The sequence below is a fragment of the Coenobita brevimanus genome, chromosome 14 (assembly GCF_032717465.1).
Source record: "Coenobita brevimanus isolate Jiangsu-jjx chromosome 14, ASM3271746v2, whole genome shotgun sequence".
Classification (NCBI taxonomy): Eukaryota; Metazoa; Arthropoda; class Malacostraca; order Decapoda; family Coenobitidae; genus Coenobita; species Coenobita brevimanus.
The window spans coordinates 20,385,325-20,395,059 of NC_136967.1; positions in this window are offsets into that span (position 1 = coordinate 20,385,325).

Genomic DNA, 9,735 nt, shown 5'->3' on the forward strand with positions numbered 1-9,735 from the left:
CACCACGCCGTATAGAAAAACTGGCCTGGACATTTTACAGGAAAGTGTGAAAGGAGAATAGAGACTATCATAGTGTAACCTGAAAAGAAAATTTTTTTGAATTTGTATTGGTTATAAGATTTTCTTTATTCTATATCCACCCCTTATTTGTCATATGTTTAGCTAGCCTATGCTTGAAACTCTCAATGGAAGAGGCAGCAACTACTTTACTAGGTGGCTTATTCCATTCGTCTACTACTCTATTACCAAACCAATTTCAACCTATTTCCTTTCTGAAACGGAATTTTTCTAGTTTGAAACCATTATTTCTAGTTCTATCCTGTATGCTCTCTTTAAGTACCTTGCTAATATCTCCCTTATTTATACCATTCATCCACTTAAACACCTCAATTAAGTCTCCCCTTACTCTACGCCTCTCTAGCGAATGCAGACTTAGTCTTTTCAGTCAGTCTTCATATGACAGGTTCCGGACGTCTTGTATCATTTTAGTCATTCTTCTCTGTACATTTTCTAAGGAATTAATATCCATTCTATAGTAAGGACACCAAAATTGTACTGCGTAGTCTAAATGTGGCCTTACTAATGCTAGATAAAATTTCAGTATTACTTTAGATAATCTATTGCTCACGCTTCTCGAAATAAATCCTAGGACCCTATTTGCTTTATTTCTCGCATTAACACACTGTTGCCTTGGTTTAAGGTCGTTACTAATCATAACTCCTAGATCTCTCTCGCATTCCGCTTTGCTAATTTCTTTGTTATCTAAGCTGTATTTAGTATCTCCAATGGTCTTGCCTACGTTAAGTACTTTACATTTTTCAATGTTAAATTCCATTTGCCAAGTTTTAGTCCATTTGGACAATGTATCGAGGTCTTTTTGTAAGTTATGGCAATCGTCGGTCGAGTTAATGATACGCCCTATTTTTGTATCGTCGGCAAATTTGCTGATGCTGCTATTGACTCCTAAGTCTAGATCATATATATATATATATATATATATATGATAAATAATAAGGGACCGAGTACTGAACCCTGGGGTACACCGCTAGTTACTAATCCCCAGTCCGACTTAGTTCCATTTATTAATACTCTCTGCTTTCGTCCTTTCAGCCAGGATTCTATCCACTTTAAGATATCGCCGTCTATACCGTGTGCTCGAACCTTTCTAACAAACCTTTCGTGTGAGACCCTATCAAAAGCTTTACTAAAGTCCAGATAAATAACATCGTAAGCTTTATCGCTATCTACTGCCTCATAGACCTACGAGTAGAATGACAACAAATTTGTAAGGCAGGATCGTCCTTGCCTGAATCCGTGCTGACTTTCGTTTATAAGATTAAATCTTTCTAAGTGTTCTCTAATCTTATTTGCCAAAATTGACTCTAACATTTTTCCTACTATTGACGTTAGACTTATCGGACGATAATTCGACGCAGCTGATTTATCACCCTTTTTAAAGATGGGCACTACGTTTGCAGTTTTCCACGCCTCTGGAACTTCTCCTGAACTTAAAGAGTCATTAAATATCGTTAAAAGTGGCTGACATAATACTTCTTTGGTTTCTTTTATAATTTTTGCATATATATCGTCCGGACCTGGCGATTTTTGAGGTTTTAACTTATTAATTTCTTTCAATACGTCCTCCTTACTAATGGTTATTTTACTAAGAATATTTTCCGTATTCTTATGGTAAATATTTGCTGCTTGAGGAACCAGGCTTAGATTTTCCTTGGTGAATACTGATATGAAATAATTATTTAGGATGGAGCACATTTCTTTATCTTCACTGGTAATGTCACCTGATTCTGTTCTGAGTGGTTCTATCCTATCATTATTTTTCGTACGGTACATTTGATAAAAACCCTTGGGGTTTTCTTTTGATTCACTTGCAACCTTAATTTCATAACTTCTCTTTGCTTTTCTTATCTCCCTCTGTACTTCTCTATTTCAAATCGTGTGTCGGTTACGTAAGTGTTCCTCTCCACCGTTCGACCGGTTGCTTTTAAAAACTTGCTTATCTTGCACCTTAGAGGTTGCTGCAGAGGTATGTTTATGACAGAATGCCCAAGAGTTTGGTTTGGAAAGTGTCTTTTTAAACACTCGTTGGTCTAATGGTGTAAGCCGCCAGCTGTCAACTGAATTAAATTGGTTAGTGTCATCCTGGGATGTAGGTGGGTCATCTTGCCCTAAATGTTGTGGACTACGGCAGCTCAGCCTGGGACTCCTACACCTGGCAGGGAATAATAACGGACTAGATGTTACAGGTCATCCTTAAGGTATAGTACCGCATCTCGCTGCGTACTTTAGTTCAACTTAACCACACATCTTGAGAGAGACAGACAGACAGACAGACAGACAAAGGGGGGGGGGAGCGGGGAGACTGCGTGATTATGTGTGCGTTGATGCCATAGGAATAAATAAGAGTTTATGGAAAGTTTTAACATAAAAAAAATCCAGGGGAGTATTAACTGCTTCAGCACTACGACCACTGAATCCATTGACTTTTCTTGCCTCCTCCAGACGATTGCGTTCCGTTTCAGACTGATTTTCGTGACACTTCAGGTTACATACGGACTTCATTAAGGTCTTCAGTCCAGCAGTAATTGTACGTTTCAAGAACATAGTGGTTTAGTCTTTACCAATGAGTCATGTGCTGTGTCTTCAGGTGCTTTGTATGATCCCTACCATCCATCCCCATGTAAAGCAGTCCCGGTGAGCCCTCGATGCACCGGTAAGAACATTGTACTCTAGACTTTATCATGGTGTTTTGCTGTGATGTCCAACGCCCCAACGGACAACAGAGTTCTAATGAGCTTTTGTCTCCCTCAGGTACGGCGTGTGGGAATGGCCTGTGTGTGTGTGGCTGTAAGAGACAGAGGAAGTTCTCAGTGAGTTCTGCGTCACTCTCTTCCTATCCTTTATTAGGTCACGTACATTAAGAACCCAGTTTAATTATAATGTTACATTGATACTAACCATATTCAGAAAGATAAACAGTCCTACTGACAAGTACCTCTTGTGTGCTAGAAAGCTTTTTGTATCTCATAATTCTGCACAAAAAAGATAAAAAAAGACAAACCCTGCCTGAAACAGTCCTAGATCAGCCTCTAAAATACAATCAGACAAGTTCGTACTAATAGAGGATATATAAACCACATCTCACTTCATGTTCTGTTTAACCAAGTTAAACAGATCCTAAACAAAATTTTAATTATTCTAACTATTCATGACAAGCCTAAATGTAGTAACCATATGTATCAATATTTTTCGAAGGATGCTCGAGGTAAGATCATTCAAGAGTATTTTGAAGCTAGAAAATTTTGTTTGATAGATTTTTTTTTTACAGACTTGTTTCAAAGGTAAGTTGTCTGCTGATTATTCTGCTTTAGAAAGAGAGCCATTGATAATGGATATTTTTGAGAGAGAGAGAGAGAGAGAGAGAGAGAGAGAGAGAGAGAGTAATCGTTAGCTAGTCGATTTCCTTAAAATGAAGGAAAACTATCACCAGACATTCCTTGAAGTATTACCTCTCATTTTCCCATAACAGGCCTTAAACCCGTCCTTTGTCCTCTGACTGGTTGGATTATTTGCAGCGTAACAAATCTGGTATTATTGCTTGTATAAAAAAAAAGGAGAGCATCCGTACCAGGTGAAGTATTAGTAGGAGTATCGTATGCTTTACCCATTTAGGTGCCGAGGATTCTTTCGGTAAAACAAAGTATTATTTTTGCCTAAACAGATTATCTTCGCGTATCTATAGCAGTGAGAATTAACCCATCCACCTTGAGGTCGTTGTGTATATATTATTCTTGCTTATTCCCAAGCGATTTTCCCTGGTTTAGGAAGACCTGTATCAGTCAAGGAGTTTAATGAGGTTATAGCCAAAATATTTTGAAAAAGAAATGTCATTCCAAGTTAATAAAATAATTTGGAGTCAACTGGAATAAAGCAAGAAAATTGGCCTCTTAGTGTCGTGCTAAAAGCTCGTATTACGAGGACGTTTCTCTTAATTTTACTTATATATCTTTGCACTCACCAGTCAAAGGAAATCGAACAAGAGAGATTAGATACAACCTTTTAATAACACATGAAGAAAAAGAGGTCTCTGCTAAACCGATTGTGATGACATGGCGGCAACGAGGACGACTATTGATTTCGTACTCGCTCAGAATGGCAAAAATTCCGAAATTCCGTTTTGTTAGCAAGCAGCCGCCTCATCCACGGCAGCTCACACGTCCACTCAGTGACTTTGGAGGCTGTGATTCGATGCGTGAAATTCTGTATTTTTTTTTTCTTTTAACCTCCCACGTTCAGGGAGATCGGGTCTTATATTTCGATCGTCGCTGTGTGTGTGTGTGTGTGTGTGTGTGTGTGTGTGTGTGTGTGTGTGTGTGTGTGTGTGTGTGTGTGTGTGTGTGTGTGTGTGTGTGTGTGTGTGTGTGTGTGTGTGTGTGTGTGTGTGTGTGTGTGTGTGTGTGTGTGTGTGTGTGTGTGTGTGTGTGTGTGTGTGTGTGTGTGTGTGTGTGTGTGTGTGTGTGTGTGTGTGTGTGTGTGTGTGTGTGTGTGTGTGTGTGTGTGTGTGTGTGTGTGTGTGTGTGTGTGTGTGTGTGTGTGTGTGTGTGTGTGTGTGTGTGTTAACAAAACAGCCCCAACAATTTTTATCCTATTTTAATGAAACTGGTGGACAGGTAGAGGATCAGCCAGTGAGTACACCTATTTTTTATGTGACAGGTCAAGGTCACAGGAGTAGGCCAGAATTTACAGGTAAATCAGCTTAAGATGTTTATTTATTTTTTCCCCAGACGAAGGGGAATGTTTTAAAGGAAACGAAAGAATGGAGTGACTCAGTTTTAAGAACAGTCAAAGAGCAAGTTCACAAGGCAAAGTCAAATTTGAACCCCTGTGTGCACAGGTTACTAAAATGCCTCAAACAATTTTGATCTGATCTTAATAAAACATGTCGAAAGTGTTGAGGGTCAGACAAATAAATGTATTATTTTGGGGAACACTAGACCAAGATCATGATCCCACGTGTGTCAGGCAATTTAAACAATTTTTTGTCCGATTTAGACAAATTTTGTGGAATGGTTTAGGAAAATAAGAATTTAAAGGACTGAAATGACAGTCGGAGGTCATATTCACAAGGGTAAGTCAGATTTAGGGTCCCAGAGCGAGATCCATACTTTGATCTTATTTTAATCATATTTGGTGGAAGGTGTATGAGTCGAGCAGGAACTCGGGCACTGAATTATAAGATCAGTTCGTTAAATTTCAGTCACAGAACATTTCAGAGTGTGACCCTTGTTTCTCGTTGTGAACATAATAATTAACTCAGCCGTGATCTTATTGGGATTCAACTTGAAGAATGAATTAAGGTTTACCAGTGGTGATGATCTATTTTTCTTTAAATAATAGGTCAAAGATCATGGTAACATTACAAGACCAACATAAACAACTTTCATTCTAGTGTAAACTAATGTTTGTGAAGCGGTTTATGTTAAAACAAGGATAAAGAGGTACGATTCTGGGAATAACAAAAGTTAAGGTCACAGGGAAAGGTTAAAGTTAAAAGTCACTGAGCAAAATCATCTCAGACAGATTTTATCTGTTTTTAACAAGGTTGGTGGAGGGGTCAAGGGTTAAGCAAGAATGAAGTAATTACATCTTAAGAGTAATCTGTCTAAGGTCAAGGTAACAGAGCAAAATCTAATATTTATCCACTAGCTTAGTTGGTGACCACCGGTGTTCCACTCTGTCAGTGCTACAACTGGTTGTTATTGTTGTTATTGCTTAATAGACTGTGGACTGTAGGGTATAATTTGTAAATTGCCTCAGGAACTTTGCGTTTATTTATTTATTTATTTTTTTAAATCTATGAGGCTGCTATTTACATTTCACTGCTGAGACGGTGATTTAAGATGTTGTTGTCAATAGTTTCTACTGAGAGGCTGCGTTATGATGACTGCTACTGAGAGACAGAATTGAAAGGAAGTATATCCTGCAACTGAAGAGCGGCGTCGAAACAGTTAGGCAGATATTCGGCAAAGTGTTCATTTGGTATATGAGATCATCAGCTGTTACTGCCACTGTATATTATGCAAGACTCATAACATATTATGTCATAAAAACAGAAAGAGAAAGAGAAAAATTAGAAAACAAAAAGATGAAGAAAAAGAAGTAGTACGTACTCTACTTGATCTCTGAAATCGAAGAAAGTATCTAAAAGCTCGTTCACTAAGTATTTTCCATCCTATCCTCCCGTACCAATAAATTAACACACCCTTTTACCTGTAACCAGTTTCCCCAGCTGAAGAAAGTCGTCTGATATTGGCCTGAAAAATATAAAATCCGTCCAGAGTGGGGGAGAAGATTAATCAGGATGAGCATTAAATATCATCTGAGTTAAAGACAGTATTGAGTTTTAGTGCTTCCATAGTACTGTTAGAATTAGCCTTTTCAGCCAGATTGCAATGCTTATACTTTTTCCACACACGATTTTCTCCAACTTAGGAAAGATCTGTATTGGTTAAACGGTTAATTAAGAGTATATCTAACCTCTTCAGTTCGAATTATCCCTCTTCATTTGAATATAATTATTAAACGATAGCAGGAAGACTGCACACACACACACACACACACACACACACACACACACACACACACACACACACACACACACACACACACACACACACACACACACACACACACACACACACGTCTTCGTAGTCAGTGGTAAAAAACTGTTGTACTTTCGTGTCAGGTGAATGAAAATGTTAATAAAGGATATGTCTGTTCTCCTTTCTTACAGTACATTTCTCCTCAGTTGAGCAAATTCAAACGAAGATAATCAAGAATAGAATGTTAGAAAGGTCCTCATAGTGAAGCGGCTAGGTCTTTGAATTAGAGGACGCGTTTCTCTGCTGTTATTGCTATCTCTATAGGATTTTATTCAGCGGAGGAGAGACTTCTGACTGGAGGGTCATTTATTAACTCTTTAACTACTGAGGCCTAGTTTAAGATGAAAAAAAAATACCGTAGTTTGGTGGCAGCCAGAAAAAAAAATAAAATAAAGTATATGAAGACAAGTCAGAGGCGTCAAAAAGGTACCGTATACTTTTAAGTCTGGCAGCAGCAGCCTCATCCAGTTCAGCCCAAACGCCTTCCTAGTAATTAAGGGTTCAGGGTTCGAGACCAGACGGTTGATGAAAACAGCTTTTTATTGGTTGCTTTTATGCTTGTTCCTCTTTGAAGACGCTGCTTTTGAGGCGTGACCCCTGGGACCTAGCTTTTTAGAGGTTGGTTCGAAGAGATTAATGTTGAAAAATTGCTTAACATTAGTTAATTTGAAAGACTTCTAATGTGCGGTTACTTTTAAGTAATTGTTTTTTATGGGAGGATTTCTGTGATATCCGTTTCAGAAGTACAGTTACAGTGTGTTCCTTTGAAATGTTATATTTTTGATTTTGCACTAAGGAAACTGTTTTTAAGACTCTTCTTTTGATATGTATATTTTTGAAAAGTATCCTGTTAAAACTCCGAGTACTTACCCATGATTTTATTCTCTCTCTCATCAAAGAATAGCTCTCAGAGATTGTTTTTTAAATTCGTAATGGTCTAGTGGCTTAAGATGGTAGTTAACGACTGATTAATGTTTCTTCATGTCCTCACGCACACACTTCGGCGATTATCCCCTTAATGTTCCAAACTACAGCAACCAAGCCACGGGTTCTTACATCTCTTTACAGACAATAATTTCATGGATTTTGCAGTTCTTTCTAAAGCGCCCGGAAAGTTTCTTAAAACGTAGAGAGGCAGAAATGTACAACTCTGTATTAGGTATGAAAAGAGGGTAGAAGTAAACCGAATCTTCCATCCTGGTGAGTCTTCCGGGCGGAGATAAAGAGTGGGTGGTGGAAGCTGGCAAGTTTATGTACTGTCGTGGGCGGATTGAGAGAGAGAGAGAGAGAGAGAGAGAGAGAGAGAGAGAGAGAGAAGAGGGGGGGGGAACCATAGTCTGCTTCCCCAAAAGGTAGAGAAAAAAACAACAAGCTTACTCCTTCAGGCATTTCTACTCTTTCCTACGTAACAGTACTTAAATTCGTCCTTTGCTCTTTAATTGGTTCGATTATTCTTTGCTAAACAAATCTGCCTTTATCTTCTGTGAGATTGAATTGAAAAAACGCGTCCATGCTTTGGGAAATCATGCCTCACGACAGATGTACACACTTTGCATGCTAATACTTGTCTCTGCTGAACAAAATACTTAGGGTTTCACCTGAAGAAATTGTTCATGCCCATCATTAGCAGTGAGAGTTTACACCTTCATCCCAAGGACTTGGTTTCCTCGTTTCTTTTGGTGTTCCAGGCGATTTTGTCCAACTGAGAGAAAACCTCAATAGAGGAGGAGTTAATGAAGAATTAAGTATGCTTTGTAATTTGAGGAAAACGTCTTAACTAAATAACGTCTCGTAGTGGTAATTGAAACAAACACGATAAACTGCCTCATAGTGGAATGGTTTACCCTTTCAAACAAGGGACGTATTTATTTATTGTATTCCTAGCATCTCCACATAGTTTTTGCTAAGCACTGGAGACGCACTGAAGGGAAAGGATAAGATAAAGCCACTTATTTACCCATGCGATAAAGTAAGTCTCCACAAAGCCGAATAAAGTAATATTACAGCATCTAGAAACTCAACAGGCCAAGTATAGATTAGAAGGGCATAAAGTTTGGTGTAATTTACGTTTATCAGCCTGCCGCCGTCTCATCCACGTCAGCTCACACGTTCACTCAAGGACTTCTGATCAGGGGTTCGACGCGTAGTGAAAGTCTAGAAACTGCTTTATACAGATTGGTTTTTATATGTCTACTTATTTATTTGTTGTTGTATTTCTGTTTCTGTGCATTATACAGTATATTTGAACTTAATAACTTTTCGAGACAAATTAAGGATGGAAGCTTTTTTTTTTTTTTTTTTCTTGCGAGAGGCCACCGAATTGGTTGCAGTTGCGTGATTACATTAATTCTTCTTCGTCTTCTTCATCTTTTGCTTTTTCATTTTTTTTTTTTTTTGAGAGAATGCTGTTTAGGATGTTTTCATTCCTCTGAGGTTTATTTCGACAAGCTGCTATTCCAAAGACTGCTGTTGAGGGAAAGAACGAACCAGTTTATATCCTTGTACAGAGCAGCGACGCCGAGACAATCAGGGCAGCGGGTCTCCGAAGGGTTTGTTTGGCGTGTGTTGTTACCACCTGTTGATGAGAGTTATAACTATGAAGTACACTTGTATCTGAGTCCCGTCATGTTTTGGTTCTTTATTACAAAAGAAGAGGAAGAAAAGAAAAAAAATGAAGGAGAAGAAATGGTAAATTTAGTCAACTTCTTCCGCTGAACTGAGTAAAATAAAGACCTGTTCGATGAAGTTTCCACCCATTCCCCCATGGCAGTAACTAATCAGGCCCTGAACTTTTTTTAATACTAGGCTCTTCTTAGCTGAAAAATCGCCGTATAGTATCGGGAAGAAAATGTTTAATTGCGTCTAATTATCGAGAAATGAGGGAATGAAATTAGGTTTAACCAACGCGACAGATAATTTTTGTTATTGTTGCATAAAGTTCCTCGTGTTATCCCCATTACAATACTTACTTGCTTCTCTCGCAGTGAAAGAGTTGCAATTATATCTTCAGACCGACGGCATATTTCATTGTTGCAGTTCTGAGATTTTATTTGAC